At 37.5% G+C, this 17,002-nt stretch overlaps 1 long non-coding RNA gene and 1 pseudogene across 4 annotated transcripts in view; one reads left to right on the top strand and one right to left on the bottom strand.

Annotated features, from left to right (window-relative positions):
• LOC118607791 overlaps positions 1 to 17,002 on the bottom strand; it is a 221,594-nt gene that overhangs the window by 36,044 nt on the left and 168,548 nt on the right. The gene's annotated exons all lie outside the window — the stretch shown is intronic.
• On the top strand, positions 14,318 to 14,436 carry LOC118608532 (annotated as a pseudogene).

Below are 17,002 nucleotides of genomic sequence, written 5' to 3'. Positions count from 1 at the left end.
CGCACACACTCATTTGTAATAAGCTCCCCCGAATAAAGGCATTTTAGCTTCCCAAAGGACAACACTAAGTCATCATGGACTAATTAGGATAAAAGCTACCATTTACTAAATACTAACTAGGCCCTATACTAGAGATTCTGCTTGCATTATCGAATTGAATTTTTTTTCTGATCACACTGTTGAAACTGCAACTTAACCCCAACCCCCTACTCAGCACTCTTGATTCCCCTTACCACGCTTTACTGTGTATTTTTTCCATAACACTCATCACCTTTTAACGTACTTTATCATTAACTTATTTGCTGTGTTGTTGTTGTTGTTGTTATTGTTGTCTCTCCCGCTATTGTCTGTTTTGTTCATTAATGTAACCCAAGATCCTAGAACAGTTTCTGGCACATAGTGGGGATTCGATAAACAATTTTTGAATGAACAAATACATAAATTCATTATTTCATCTTTGTAACAATGCTTTGAGATTGACATTATCTCCATTTTAGAGAAGGGGAGGTTGCAAAGGAGGTTGCAGAATTTGCCCGTAGTCACGTAACTGGTGAGTACAAAAAGTAATTGGTTTTGAAATCAGATCTCTCTAGACTCAAAATCCTGTACATTAAAGAGTAATCCCCAGAGCAGTGCTGTTCCATGAATTGTTTGTCATGGTTGAGATAAGTGAAATTGAGAGCAAGCATTTGGAAACTTCTATAACAATTTGACATTGCTGCAACATCCAATAAAGAGTACATCAATGGACTTGGCTTATTGAACAGGGCATGGACCAGCTTGGATGATGTCACACTCGCTTGGTGAGGTACATATGCTAAAAGCTACACACAAGACATACATAGTAAGACTGCATTACAATATATCATAATTTAGGATTTTTTTGTTGACTATAACTCTAGGCTGTATAAAATTCAGAGGCAATTTAGGAATTTATTTGCTCTAAATTTTTTTTATTTTTACGATGTTTTAATTTTTAGAGATTAATGTTATTAAGTAAATTAAGGAAGCAAATTTTAATGTTGAATTAAATTTGGCAAAATAAGCTTCACTGGACATTTTTTGTCAAGAAGACAAACCATTGCTGATTGCCAGCAGTCATAGTAAACTAAATGATGCTGATCAAAGTTAAGTCCTGAAAAACAAAGACCAAAAGAGTTTGTACTAGCTTTTTTCAGAAGTATTTTCCTTCAAATGGTGAGGTCAAGTTTGTAGCCATAACCAATGATAAAGTGCTTAAAACAGAATATATGACTAGTAGAAATTTTCTAGCTAATAGAAGCAATAAAAATATAGAAATGTAAGCAGCATTTACATTCCAAACATAGAGAAATAAGTTAAAAACCAGGAAAAAAAATCTTGGAAAGGAAGACTTTATTTATTGAAATAAAAAGTCAACAGAAGTAGATATTCAATTCAATTTTTCTCATATAAACAGTGCTGTGCAGGCTTCTTATAAAGTAGTCCTTCAATTTGCTAAGACTAAACAGCCATATACAATTGCCAAGGCATTCTAGAAAGATACAACACAGATATTTGCTCAGAAATGTTTGGTGAATTGGTGGCAAAGCAGGTAGTTCCCATATCACTTTGCAACAGTAACAGGCTACTTTATGAAAGACCGACTCATAGAAAACATAAAGCTTGCAAAGTGTTTTCTTATCTATTGAAACTTGATATCATTAATGAATATTAATATAGCACTTTTTAGCATTTGTACAATTTTAATATGATGGAAATACTAAGGAATAATTGATTTTTCAACCTCATTGCTGAAAATATGACTAGCACTGTGCTGTATATCCAAAATATACAAAGAACTCATATGACTCAATAACAACAACAACAATCCAGTCAAAAAAATGGGCAGAGGACCTGAACAGACACTTCTCCCTAGAGGACATACAAATGGCCAACAGACATACGAAAAGATGTTTGACTTCAGTAGCTATTAGGGAAATGCAAATCAAAACCATAATGAGATACTACCCCACACCTGTTAGAATGGTTATCATCAACAGGACAAGTAATAACAAGTGTTGGAGAGATTGTGTGGGAAAAAGGAACCCTCATACACTACTGGTGGAAATGTAAATTGGTACAGACACTGTGGAAAACAGTATGGAGCTTTCTCCAAAAAATTAAAAATAGAATCACCATATGACCCAGCAATCCTTCTTCTTGGTATTTACCCCCCAAATTTGAAGACACCATCAAAGAAATATATGCGCCTCAATGTTCATAGCAGTGTTATTCGCAGTGGCTAAGAGAAAGCAACCGAAGTACCCTTTGATAGATGATTGGATAAAGACGTGGTACATACATACAATGGAATAGCACTCACTTGTAAGAAGAAATGAAATACTGCTATTTGTGACAACATGGTTAGATGGTGAGATAATCATGCTAAGCAAAACAAGTCAGACAGAAAGAGTTGAGAACCGTATGATTTCACTTATATATGGAATATAAAACTGAAAGAAACAAATGAACAGGGGAGGAGGGAGGTAGAAAAGGGTAAAGAGGATCAAATATATGGTGAGAGAAATAGATTTTACTTTGGGTGGTGAACACACAATGCAATGTGTATTATAGACTTGTACACTTGAAACCTATATAATTTTGTTAACCAATGTCACCAAAAAAAAATTTAATAAAAATCTAAAATGCAAAAAAATAGTAAAATAAATAAATAAATAGATAAAGACATGTGGCTTAAAATTTAGGTTTCACGTAGAAGTAATATTCTGATGGCTCAGCCGTAATTACAAGAAAACATTTTGAGTAGGTACTCAGATTAAGGTGTCTCCAGAATGTAAATCACTGCACTTTCCTTCATCAAGATGCTCTTGCTACAAAAATAATGTCAACTGAACTAAACAGTGTGTTGACTGATGTGCTAAAATCTGAGAATTAAATAACAGCTAATGCATTACATTTCAGATTATTCTCTAGATTTTGTGATAACATAGAAGCTAAACATAACCAATGATTATTGCATGCTGGGTGTGATGATAATCAAGAGGAAAGTTCTGTCTAGAATGTTTGAACTGCAGAATAAACTCTCAGTGTTTAGGCAAGATAAGAAACCAGCTTAACCCAATTTTTTCAAGTGGTGAATTAGACAGTCAGCTTGATAATATTTTCAGTATATTTTTTAATCTATGCTTTGTACCTATCCCATGCAAAGACATAGTGCAACATGTTTTCAATGGCAGATAAGATCTAAAAAACCAAGACAAAAATTAGAACCTAGGAAAAACAAAGGTTTTACAGTTGATATGACATAGTCCATAATCTTACTACTATCTTAATCTTGCATGTCTGCAAAATGTTTTCTCTGAATACCTTACAAATCTGATAGAACACTTAGAATTTTCTTGTCCTTCAAAAAAATTCACACGTAGGAAAGTCATGAAACTTTAATCCATTTCTTTCATAAAAAAGGTAATTTAAATTCAGTTATACTTTACAAGATTGTTAGAACTAGCTGCTGATGAAAGAGTGAAGATGAATTTTGAAAATATAGTATTGCTTAGTTCATTTTGAATAAAAGCTAAAAACAAATATCCTGAGCTTGCTGAAATTGCCTTAAAATATTTTCTTCTATTTCCCTTACAGCACTTATGTAAGATTGATCTCTCTACTATGAGTATTATTGAAACAAAACATAGAAATATTTTAGATATGCGTTATGCTCTGTGAGTAGTGATGTCAAGATTAGTTAACAAGCGATAAGCAAGCTCATTTGTTACATCGAAACTTCAAATATTGATAAATACATTGTTTGTTCAAAATGTGTGTAAACATTTAATACTGGGAATTGCCACTTCACTCAACTTTTGTTTAGTTGTGATTGTGGAATAAGAAAAATTAGATGTAATAGTGATTGTATTAATCACCTATATGTATACTTTCATAAACATGTATGGTTTCTGTAATTCTTTTCTTTTTCATGTTATATTTGCTTTGATTATATTTATTGAAGCAAAATATAATTTGATGTCTGTTGAATCTAATAAGACAGAGTTGAATTCTGTCATTGTTTCTTTTTCTTTTTATTTTTCTGGCACTTTAGTTTTATTGTATTTTTACAAAAGTATTGGTTTGCTATGGGCTTGAAATATTTTTAAATATCTAATCTTTGACTACAGATAGCTTGAGAAGCATTGCTCTAATTGCCTCAACTTAGAGGCCATGTTGGCCTACATGGTAGTCTGCATCCAGCTCAGTCCTTTAGGTATGGGATAGTCCAGCTCACTCACTGAATCCTAGAATGTTTGGATGGAAAGATTTAGCATAAATTGTTTCCTGACATCCATGCACTCAGGCCCATTCATATAGACTCAACTTCCTGAAATCTCTGAAACGCCTAAGCCCTATCCTGGGATCCCAGAAAAAAAGAAGACATGACAGAGTCCTTAAGGCTATTGAGAAAAGGGGATGGAAATATCCTTTCTTGTTTCCTATTAAGAAAACAGCTGGAATGCATTGGGCCGAAGCAGAGGAGATGGATTGAAAAATCAAGTTGACACGGAGAAGCAATAAAAATGGAGCAGAACATAATTATTAATGACAAGGAAGCTTGCCACCAGGAGACAAGAAAAAGCCAGAAACCTGTTGGGCCTTGGGAGAAAGGTTTAGCTTCAGCTTCCACATAGCACTTTGAAGGAACCCTTCAGGGTACCCTTGCCTCCTTGGAGAAACATTCACAGATTTGGTAACAGATTCCTTTCACTCCAAACAATCCACATGAAAAACAAATCATCAACAACCTAGCACATGAAAACTCTAAATTATATATTATAGGGCACCCCTTATGAACCAAGCACTTTATAGGAATCATCTCTTTAACCCTTACAACAACACCAGGAGCTAAATATTCTTAGTCATATTTTACAGATGACCCCATGAGGCTCCAAGAATTTAAGGAAGTTACTTACTCTCCAACCCACCTTTTTTCCTCTTACTATGTCATCGTTCCACCCTGGCTGCTCTTGCCACCATTTTCCTGGATTCTGCTAATCTTTCATAACCCAGCCTAGAGCTGTGGTCCTCAGCTTGGACTTCATCTCAGAATCACCTATGGAGCTTTTGAGAAAGGATTGTTATCTGGGTGCCATTCCCAGGTATTCTGGTTTTAATTTCTCTAAGATGTGTCCAATTAAATCATAATTACTTAGCTTTAAAAAATCCTAAATTATTCTAATGTTCACCCAAAGTTGAGGACCACTGGCCTAGAAGGTTTCAAAGCTGAGTTAGGTGCCTTTCTTGTGGGCCCACGATATCTTATCTTTATTTAATCATTCATTTTAATTTTTTATTAGCTGTTATCAAGTTTAACTTCACTGTGTTATTATTATCTGTTGCCACTGTAGATTTTAAACCACTGAAGGCAGGGATTTTGCTACTCAGGTTTATTCATTCACTCGTTCATTATTAAGTGCCTACTATGAGTCAGGCTCTGAGTTTGTACAGTAAGCCCTCACTTAATGTTGATAGGTTCTGTGTCTTTAAGTGAAATGACGAATAACAAAACCAATTTTACCATAGGCTAATTGACATAAAAGAGGATTAAGTTCCTACAGCATCTCATCAACATTATAATGAAAAGAAGATGAACAAAATAATGTTATTTGAAGACCTGCTGTAGTTGGGAATACACAGTAAACAAAGTGCCACAGGTATTCAGAGTTTAGTGTGGGGAAACAAAATAAAAAGACAATATATGTGGTTTTGTTTTCCACTGTCACATAACAACCCAAACTTAGTGGCATGTAGTGAGTACTCCTGCTGCAAGTTCAAGCTCCTTCTGCTGCTGTACCAACAGCTCCCTCTTGTGCACTCCCTCACCTATGAGTGTGCAGAGAAATGATGTCTGCCTTCAGAAGGATGTATCTGGGAAAAAGTCTGGAAGAGGGGTAGGGACCCTTTAGGCAATGAATTTTTGGGTCCCAGATATCTTGCTTGAGCAAGACTGTCTGCATAATTTGCATGGTCCACTGCAAGATGAAAATGCAAAGCCCCTTATTATGAAAGCAGGAGAAAAAAGTGCTGTTAAGGTTGCTGAAATGTTTGTTCCTTTCTTCCATGATCTCTCTCAACTTGATGTAGTATTGTTTATTTGTTACTTAACACCATCCTAAGTTAAGAAAAATTAAAATTTTAAATTATTAGTATGAATTTTACCATTCATCTTGATATCGTGTAATGCCAGTTTTAAATGCAAACATAGAGCTTTAACTCATATGAAGAATCACCAAAATTATATAATTCCTATTTTATAATTTGTATGTGCATTTGTATTTCATTCTTACCAGAACAGTGGGAAGCTCACACAAAATTAACTCAACTATTTTTATTTCACTTCTTGATATGTGCACATTCTACCAATAATCTCTACCTTAGGTGTACTGATGAATAAGGGAAGACTGAAACAGTAATTACATGTTAACCTATTTTCCCCTAACCTTCTATGACTTTATTTTCAACAAAAGTGGTTAGTTAACACAGAAAGGTAAATGAGTAAGACAGGATATGATACGACTCCTTGGTCATCCATGCTTTCTCAGAATTACCTTCTTTCTGCACTCAAAGCAAGTTCTAGTTCAAATAAGAAGCAGTTTGTATCCTCACTTCCTCAGTCATAGATGTAACACATTTACTTTGTACTTGCTTTGGGTCTCACTAATCTCCCATGCATATGGGTCCACCAGCATTCTGTGCTCATGATGAAGTTTCAGGAATTATCCACTCAAATGACTAAACTTGTAATCAGTTAGCTCTCTGTTCTGCTTCTGTAAACATGCTTACTGCATAGGCCAAAGGGCAGAGTGGTCTCAAAATCAACTGAAGACTCACCCTCCCCTTGGATTGTTCTGTCTAGATAACAGATGTATTGCCTAAGTAACTGTTTGAACTACCTGTAACCCATAGCAACTCCAGCGGTCTGTAACTGGCTGAGAACATATCAACCAATCAGCTAACTGTAATGACACGAATATAAAAGAAAAATTGCCCCTAAGCTCAGGGCCCAGCTCTTCAGAACACTAGCTCCTCTGGGACTGTGCGTAATAAATCTGAATTCTCCTTCTCTCCGAGTTACTGCTTGGTTTTTTTGCTGGTATGATTTTGGAGCTTTTCCATATCAATGAGACATTGCAAATGCCATATGCTAAAGGGTAGCAATGAGCAGCAAAGGTGTAGCATGTAGTAGATATAGTGTATCTACTCTGCTCATATGTTTGCCCATTGTCACATCAGACTTCATTCACAAAATACAAGTTCAAAGATAAAATCATTAAGAATTTCAAGATAGTAACAGCAGAGTATTAAATCGAGGATAGTCCTTCCTGAGCACAGGTGGCATGCTCATGAAACTGGCCCTGATTCTAGAATGGTAGGGAATAGGCTCTCAGTGGACACAAATTCCCAGTGTACTAAGCTTTTCAGTGGGCATATATCCTTGCTCCCATGGACTTCTCACCTTCCAGGGAGGGCAGTGACCAAAAAAGGACCCAAGTGTGGCCCTCCATAGGGCAGGTTCCAGGGCAGGAACCCTGTTCCTTGTGCCTGGGTCTAAAAGCAAGATAGATGGTGACCTCTACCCCAAAAGGAAAGATGGTGGGAGTGATAGATTTGGGGACAGAGAAGAGTTATTGTGTCCTCAACCAAGCATATTGTACTCAATACATATTGATGAATAAATGAATGCACAAAGAGCAGACAAGTGGTTGTGCAATGGAATAAATGAGAGCATGTGTTTTGATGAAATGATACCTGACTTAGATTAGCAATGTAGGCCTATGTTCAAAGCCAACTCTTTCTCCTATTCATTACAATGTAATTTTGCATATGCCCTAATTGTGTACCATTCATCCTATGCTATCGCACCACTCAAAGAAACACCAAAGCACCATCTCCGTCTTCCTCTTTATATATAAATGATTTTTTAAAATTACCCAAACTAACAAAATACTGAGATCTGTGCTATCTTGCCTCAATTATGTTTTTCATCATTATATTCCTTCTTCAACCTTGAGATTTACTTTTCTTAAATTGCATTCCCCACATCTGGGATACGAACCATTCTGTTGATACAGCAAATGCATATGATCAAGGAAATGTGCATATGTTTTAATTCTCTGAAACCCAGGCAAGATTTGACCATACAAATCACTAGGCCATTCAAAAATTCACTTTGTTCATTGAGTATATTCACATGGAACTAGTAAGAAGTCAACACTAAGGAAGAAAATGTTTCTCACCTTTTTTTTTTCCTCGATGAACTGAGCTGAAATATTTGGATCCTAATTGTATGCATTTTTTCAGTTTTGTTAAGACAACGAAGCTGCCTAACATGTCCCACCACCAAAGAAAAATATTCATATGTTTACTTTGAACTTTAAGAAGAATGAGACTTTACTTACAATTGCCACCCACTCTGTTCACTTTCATAGGTCTAATAGGTTGAATAAAGATCACCTCTAGTTTCCCTTTTTGTTTTGATTATTGTGTCAACCAGGTACCTTGTACTTGGTCCCCAAATTTCAGTACATGTTTATGAGTACCTAACATTTATAAAGAAAAACTATTTTGCCTACTACACATTGAAACCATCAGAAATTTTAACTTCACTTTCATGACTGAAGCTCAATCCTGGGCTTTTTTCTTCAAAAATGTGGGTCTTGATTGGAAGACCTAATTCCTACCTAGCTCATATATGTAATTTCCATTACTTTCCACAATTCTAAAGCTTTCTAATCAATAGAGATAATCCTGGATTTTAAAAGACTATGCTAATTGCCCTGATTCCTTTTATTCACTAAATCCTCCTTTATTTCACTCTTCCTTAAAAGAGAATGGTAATTTTTTAGGAATCGATAAACTCTTCCAGAGTCCCTGAAGCTTCCAGAAAAAGCTGACGGGTAAAATTTATATTTTATCTTAACTTCTTTCCATATTCATTAATCCCATCACTGGCTCAAAGACAGAAAAACAAATCTGGATCAGAAAAAAAATACAGCCAGAGAGCTCTAAGTAATTAGTTAGCCACCTCTAGTACAAGTGGTTGGCCTGTTTTTGATGCATAAGAAGTACAAAATCGTGGTATGTTGATCGTTTGATTGATGTTTAAAAGGCAAGTGCCTGAGGGAAACTTGAAATTTTTCTTATCATTGTATCCTTTCCAACTGTATGAAATACATGATTTTCTATAAATCGCTCTCAAAATATGTTGTGTCATTTTCGTGTTTCAGAGAAAGGCAATTTGGACCAGTTCTCCAGCAATTTGTGATGGAAATTTGACTGATGACAGGGCAATTCAACAGTAAATAGCATTCAAAAGCATTTAGTGAGAAGTAGGTATGGGCCAGCCACCTCACTAGATAGATACCAGACACCGGGATACCTAAAATTGAGTCCTTGACTTCTAAGAGTTCACAGTGAAGTGAAGAAATGGTAGTATAAACAATCATCGTGAAATGTACAGAGTTGTAATACAGGTATGTACAGAGTAGTAGAGGCCCAAAAACAACGGATGGGGGTTCTGTAAAGTGATTAAGACCATATTTCCATGCCAGATCTGTGACCTTGCAAGCTACTTGGCCTCTTTGTGTTTCAGTTTTTTCCTCAGTAATAGTTATAATGGTAGTACCTATCTCATAATGTTATTGTTAAGAGTAAATGAGTAACTTAGAACAGTGTCTGGAACATAGCACTCAACAAACATTACTCATTATTAATACTATCATATTATATATAAAAGGAAGTCTGAGACTTGACCTACAAAAGTAAATGGAGAAGTGCAGGCTTCATGTTATAGACATGTGTGAGGAATCCCAAGCAACTCTATGAGTGCAGAACAGATTAAAAGAATAGAAATGTGAGAATAATACACACTGCTCTGGACTATGACATAGATGAATCTTAGTTCTACTACTCACTCATTAGCTGAGTGCCTGAACAAGTTAAACCGGCACAAAGAATAGGTACTCAGTACATGAGAACAAGTATTACTATGGGCACATTGGAGAAAATGGCTCGAGATTGGCACTAAAAGTCTGGATGAGTTTACATTGTGAAGAACTTGTGTATTACGTGTATCAATCAGTCATTGCTACAATAATGCTGTGCAACAAACCACCCCCACCAAATGTCAGTAGCTTACAACAACGAGCATTTATTTTCTAACTCGGGTGAGTCAGCTGAGGTTTAGCTTGTTTTGGTTGATTTTTGCTGAGCCTGCTTGGGTCCAGCTCACCTTGGCTCCAGGCTGCAGACCAGTTCTGCTCCACATATCTTATTCTGGAAATCGTAGCTATCTGTACAAAGCATACATTTCTGAGCATGCATTTCTCTTGACAATAGTTAAAGCCAGAGGTACCCAAACCACATAAGCCCATTTAAAGTCTGCTCACATCACAATAGCTAAGATTCCATTGACCTATGCAAGTCACAAGCAATGGGGAAGTATGCTGTGTTCACATTACAGCAAGAATTGCAAAGTCACATGGCAAAGGCCATGGATATATAATTTTATTATAAGGACAGTGAAGAATTAAGAATATCAATCCAATCTATAAGTTTGGGAGTTTTAATTCATTCTGTAGATAAAAAAGATCTGTAAAAGATATTATGTTGAAGAAATAATATGATTATCTAAATTTTGGAAATGCACCCTCATGGCTATGTCGAGGTGAATGGGGTGGGGAGGAACCAATGATTCTAGTCCATGAACCAGACAAGACAGGGTAGGATAAAGAGGATAAATGTGAAAAAAGCTGATGAGTTAAGATTGGCAAGACTTGATGACTAACTGGTTGTGGCATGAGCGGAAGGGGGCAAAGCTGCTATGAGAAAAAAGGTGAAAGTGACACAGACATTTTAAGGTTAGACAACTAGGGAATGGTAATGGTATATCCTGAAATAAGGAGGGTTTTAGGAAGAGCTCTTTACTGAGGAAGAGGACATAGGAAAATAATGAATCTATTTTGAATAGTGTGTTAGCTTTGTGATGTGTCAACTTTCCTAAGGTATTCTTTATTTCCTAGAATTTCTTTCTCTGAATGTTTCTGGTTAGGGTCGATCATAGGAGATATTTTTGGTGAAATTCAGAAGGTGATATTATTTTTTAATGCTCAGTAGGTCAGTGCAGGGACATCAGGTGATGTCGCAGTTCACGCACATTGTCACTTACATGTGGGCTCACCCACTTCGTGTAGAGAAGCGGCTGGGCCTGCAGCTGCTCCACCTTTCATGTTATCTGCCTTCTGCTTCTCTGACTCCTGGACCAGGTGCATGATTACCTCCATAACAGAGAATGTCAGCTTCTCCTGTACGATATCCACATCGTCAAAGTTGTAGGCATAAGCCATGTTAGACTAATACAAGCTCTAGTCCTTTCTGACAGTTCCTATCCATCCTTGATCTACCAATTTTATAGCCATCTTCCTTTCCCAATTGCCTTCCTGTTGACCTCAAGCTTAAGAATCCAATGTAAAGATTATAGCTTTACAGAAACCATTTACCAACTTCTACAAGTGCAAAAGTTTACAACACAATAACAATGAGAACATCTAGTACCAAATCTTTATTTCTAAATACCATTTTCCACTAAAAGGAATCAAGGATCCTAGGACAAATGGCTGATTCCAGGGTTAGGATATAGAAAGTGTAAGATGAGCCTGAAACATTATTGTGTGTGTGTGTGTGCCAGAAAATAAAAAAGTATTTAGAAATTTATGGTATACATCAAAAGGAGCCAATCTGAAGAGGATTCCACTGGCCAAACCTGGATAAATTTAACGTCGAAATACATCATATAGCAATGAATTATAACACACTGAATAAAATAAAAACCTATGGATCCATATTAATTGATAGATGAAAACAGAGTTCTTTCTAACATGCTAAGTAAGAAATCTAGATAGGATGATAACTTAGAAAGCCATCATTTTGCACCAAGAATGAGACAAATGGACATTATGTGCCTCTCGGTATGAGGCACCAAGATGAATCAATATCACTTAGGCAGTATTCCTGTCAAAAATGCCTAGGTTGAATCTAATCATAAGGAAGCATCAGATAAACTGAGGGACATTCTACAAAATATCTGGCCTCTGCTTTTTAAAAATGTTGAGGTGATGATAGTCAAAGAAAAGCTAAGGAACCATTCCAGAATAAAGGAAACTAAAGAGACATAAAAATGAAATGCAAAGCATAATCCTGGGTTGGATCTTAAACTGGAAAAAAAAATGTCATTATTGGTGCAATTAGCAATATTTGAATAAAGTGTGTTGATTAGATAATAGAAGTATATTTATATGTTTTTTTGATCATTATAACATGGCTACATGAGTGAATGTCCTTAGGAAATACATACTGCTGAAGTATTTAGGGATAATGGGGCATGATGTCTGCTACCTACTCTCTATTGACTGAGATATGTATCACAAGAGAAGGAGAAGGGGGTAGAGAGAGAAGGGGAAGGATCGCGGGTGGGGAGAGGAAAGGGGAGAGGAGAGAGAGAATGAGAATGATGAAGCCATCATGGCAAACTTAGCAATTGGTGAACTGAATGAAGAATATATAGGGGGGTTTTGTTCTACTCTTTCCACTTTTCTGTAAATTTAAAATTATTTTAAAATAAAAGTTAAGAGACCTTTGGATTTAACAAGATGGAGGTGAAGAGCAATCATGACAGGTGTCAGCAGCGTGCTGGGGAGGAAAACATTGTTGGGATCTGGTGACTAGAGAATGGGAAGTTGAGAAAGCCGAATCAAGCAAGAGACAACCCCTTTATGGAGTTTTGCTTAGCCGAGGGGGAAGGTGCAGTTAATAAAGGGTTGTTGCTGTTGCTGTTTTTAATATGAGACATCTTGAATATGTGATGGGAATGTTTTTATGATGCAGAAAAGAAAGAGAGATGATACATGAAAAAGGGATTAGTGACAGGAGAATAGTCACTGAGTACGCACAGGGGATAGGGTTCAATGACAAGGAAGCCCTAGTAAGAGCAGACATTTCGTCCACCGCATAGAAAAAATACATGGGTAGAGCTGCAGTTATGATGACAAACGGTGGAAAGATAAAACCATTCTCTTCATTTTGTTTCTAATTCTTCAGTAGAATAAAAATTGAGTGCACCAGCTGAGAGTGAGGAGACTGGAAGGAGTGCTGAACTTTGAAGAGAAAGAAGAGGGTCTAAATTAGTTATCTCAGAGGAAGAAGTGAATTAACTATCAACTGCATTAGGATTGCTCAGCAGTGCTAGAGTCCACTTCAGATTTGTTTTTATCATGAACTTATAGCAGCAACTCAACAGAACCTCCAGACCCAGTACGGAGACCTAGGGAATTCAGAAGAATTCTCTGCCAAAATGCTGGACAGAATATTTTTATAATCTTCTTAAAAGTATCAAGTAGGTAACAAAATGGTGATGAGAGACTAATCTGAGAAGAAATTCAGGAAGGTGACAGCACAGCATTTAGGCTGCTTTGGCCCCCAGGTCAGGGGAATTAATCCTGACTCTGGCAGCTGAGAGAGCTAGTTATATTTTGACTGATTCTCAAGAATAGGAAAACAAAAGTTTTAGAATCTAAGGCCTGTCAAGGGTGTGGACCATAGTAAGCCATTCTAGGAGTCAGAAAAAACTAGAAGCAAACCTACCATGAACTTGCAGCCCAGCCTCAATTCATCCAAGAGGATTAGAAAACTTCCCATCCTGAAACTGGATTGAATGACCCTGAAGTGCTAGTGCCCCCAAACCCCTGGCAGTATCAAAGAAATTTCTTGGGGCTGGAATTATGTCCTCAAATACAATCTGAAGCACACAAGCAGGTCCTCCATTACCTTACCCCACCCTCACCTTTCCAACAATCTCTTCCTAACCTTCCACTTTCCATACCCAATCCCTACTACCCATCCAATTACCATTGAACTCTTGCAGTTTCTGTTCTGCTGGCATGCTTTTCAGTTTTCTGGCTTTGTTTATATCTTCTTTTTAAATTTTTATTAAATTTATTGGGGTGACGTTGGTTAATAAAACTATATAGGTTTCAAGTATACAATTCTATAATCCATCATCTGTATATTCCATTGTGCGTTCACCACCCAAAGTCAAATCTCTTTCCATCATTATATATTTGACCCTCTTTATCTTTTTCTACTCGTCCCCCACCCCCCTTTCCCTCTGGTAACCACTGGAAGTATCACACTGCCTGACTTCAAATTATACTACAAAGCAACAGTAATCAAAACGGCATGGAATCGGCAGAAAAACAGACACACAGATCAATGGAACAGAATTGAGAGCCCAATCTACCACCATGCTACCCTGAACAAGCCCAATCCTGTCTGATCTTGGAAGCTAAGCAGGGCCGGGCCTGATTAGTACTTAGATGGGAGACTACTTAGGAGGACCAGGTGTTGTAGTGTAAAAAAATTTAAAAAGTAAATAAATAAGGGATTGTAAGCTGACAAGGTCCTTGCAATCTGTGAGGTCAACCAAGGGTCGCCTCACCTAAAAAATAAATAGATAAAAATTTTAAAAAATAAAAATATTAAAAAAAAAAAAAAAAGAATTGAGAGCCCAGAAATAAACCCACACATATATGGGCAAGTGATTTTTGACAAAGGAACTCATTTCCTCTTCCTTGTCTAGAATTCCCTTCCCACCACTTTTTTTATCACATTTTTTTAAACAATGGCTGAAACAAGATGTAAATTTATTTCTCTCTCATCTAACAGCCCAAGGGTAGAAACTTCCGTGCCTCCTAAAGATACAGCTTTCATCTTTTGATCCAGGCAGCTCTGCTCCAGCTCTCCCATCTTTTAAGCATCCATCTTCCTCACCATTTCTGCCTTCAAAAGCCAAGTTTCTCCACAAAGCCCACCTACTCTATTAAGTTGTCCTGGCCCCAAAGTCAGAATTAACCTGTCCCTTCTCTTCATTCATCTGTTCTTTGACTCTAACACCTTCTGTTGCATATTATAGTTGTGTGTTGCTCACTGCCTGCTATTTTGTGAGTCTACAGAGGGCAAACACTGAGTTTTTTCCATCTCTGTGCTCTCTGCATCATTGACCTTGCTCATTGCACTAAGTAGGTGCCTCTAAACGTTTGCTCACTTGAACTGTGACAGCTGGATAAATGTCGTAGCTGAGGTTGAAAACTATGGATCCTCTCTTCCAATTTCTGATTCTAATCAAATAATATTCCCTGGTTTTACCCAACTTTGAAAAAGTTACTTTCAAGGTCAGGAATGAGGGAATATTCAGCCCATTTTATTTTATGAGCAGACACAAAGATTAGGTTTGCTTTTTCCTTTTTAGCTCTCCTAACATTGAGCTGATTGATGGAAGGTAGAGGAAAGTAATAAACCTTTATTCACAGAACTACAAAACCCTCTCTGGCTGCTGCCTCGTTCTCTCTGGAGATAGATGAGGACATTGCTATTATGAAATATACAGCATAAGGGTGCTTTTCCAGTAATCCCTCTGGTACTCATCTACATCTTGACTACTTCTTGATAAAGATATCACCCTCTAGATAGAACCTGTCATCAAAACAAGCAGGCCACATATGTATTTAACTGTTTGGTTTCTTAATGAGAATAGTAGTTTATAAAGAAAAATTGACTGCTTCTTTCAGGGCAATGATTTTCCAGTTTTAGAGAGGAAGCATACTATGTCAGACCAAGTAGAAATTTCAGCAATAAATTAGTTATAATGTTCGACACCACGGCACTCTCCTGTTCTTTATTTAAGCTAGTGATAACTAGCTGGAGCCCAGCCGACCAAGAGGAAAGCCAGAGGAAGCCATAAGTTCAGGTAAGAAAAGTAGCTCTCCGTGCAATATAATGCTGAGGTAAGGGCCTTAGAGTTCAAATACAGCATGCCTGATGGCTGCGGTCGAGTCCTATTACAGTTAGCATTCATTGCAAACCAAGCCTTTCTAGAAATGAGTGGCTTAAAACAACAAACAAATATTCCTTCTCATTCTTCTGTGGGCAAGTTCTTCTTGCCTAGGCCACTTTTCTGACCTCCTTGGCCAGCTGGTGGCTCAGCGGGGCATGGATGGACTAGGATGGTCTCATTCACATGTCTCAAAACTGACTCCGGACAATGGGGATGACTTTGCCACGGGCATATCTCTCATCATTCAGCAGGCTAGCTCAGGCTCATTCATGTGGTGGTCTCAGGGTTCCAAGTGCAGCGAGACAGCGAGTCCTAGTATGTGTGTTCTCAAGCCTGTGCTGGGGTCAGGCTCCTGGATCACAAGGGAAGCCCAGATGCAGGAGATGGAGAAACAAAGGCCACCTCTGAATGAGAGGATCTGCAAGGCCACATTGAACTAGGGCATGTGTACAGAGGTGGGAGAATCCGTGGCTGTTTCTGCGATATACCACAGGCCCTAGCTTCCACCACGTTTTCCTGTCTGAATTGTCTCTCCCATGAGGGAACAGCAAAAAAAAACAGGTGCCCGAAAGAAGAAGGCAGTACTGACTAACTCTCGTGGAGCCCTTTCACAATGGCCCCTTGCTGGGTTTTCTGCGTGTTGCCTTGTAGGCAATAAAAGCAAACACCTGGAAAGAAAAGATAAAGCACATGCTGGGAGCACGAAAGCTCCATCTAGGTCTACTTGTCTGGAGATAGAATAGGGGAGGGCAAGTGGCCCATTTCCTGAGGAGTGGACTGCTTAGTGGGCAGGATGGAGACATGGAAGGGCCAGGCTGCCTCCATTCCTTCCTTCCCTCGATCCATCAGCTCGGGGGTGTCAGGGTCACTCCAAAGTCACATTTCCCTGAAAAATGTGCAGTGTGGTTTAAAAAGTAGACGATTGCACACAAAAACCTTATTTAAAAAGAGTAGTTTTACCATTTTATATTTAATATTTTATTTGGAGGTACTTTCAAGCATACAGAAGAGTTGCAAGAATATGAATGACTAGTACATGGAATAGTTAACCCTTTACCCAGAGTCACTTATTGGTCACTTATTATT

This window comes from Rousettus aegyptiacus, unplaced genomic scaffold (genome assembly GCF_014176215.1).
Source record: "Rousettus aegyptiacus isolate mRouAeg1 unplaced genomic scaffold, mRouAeg1.p scaffold_m13_p_9, whole genome shotgun sequence".
NCBI lineage: Eukaryota > Metazoa > Chordata > Mammalia > Chiroptera > Pteropodidae > Rousettus > Rousettus aegyptiacus.
Note: the sequence above shows the minus strand (reverse complement) of the source record. Positions and strands in the feature narration are given on the sequence as shown.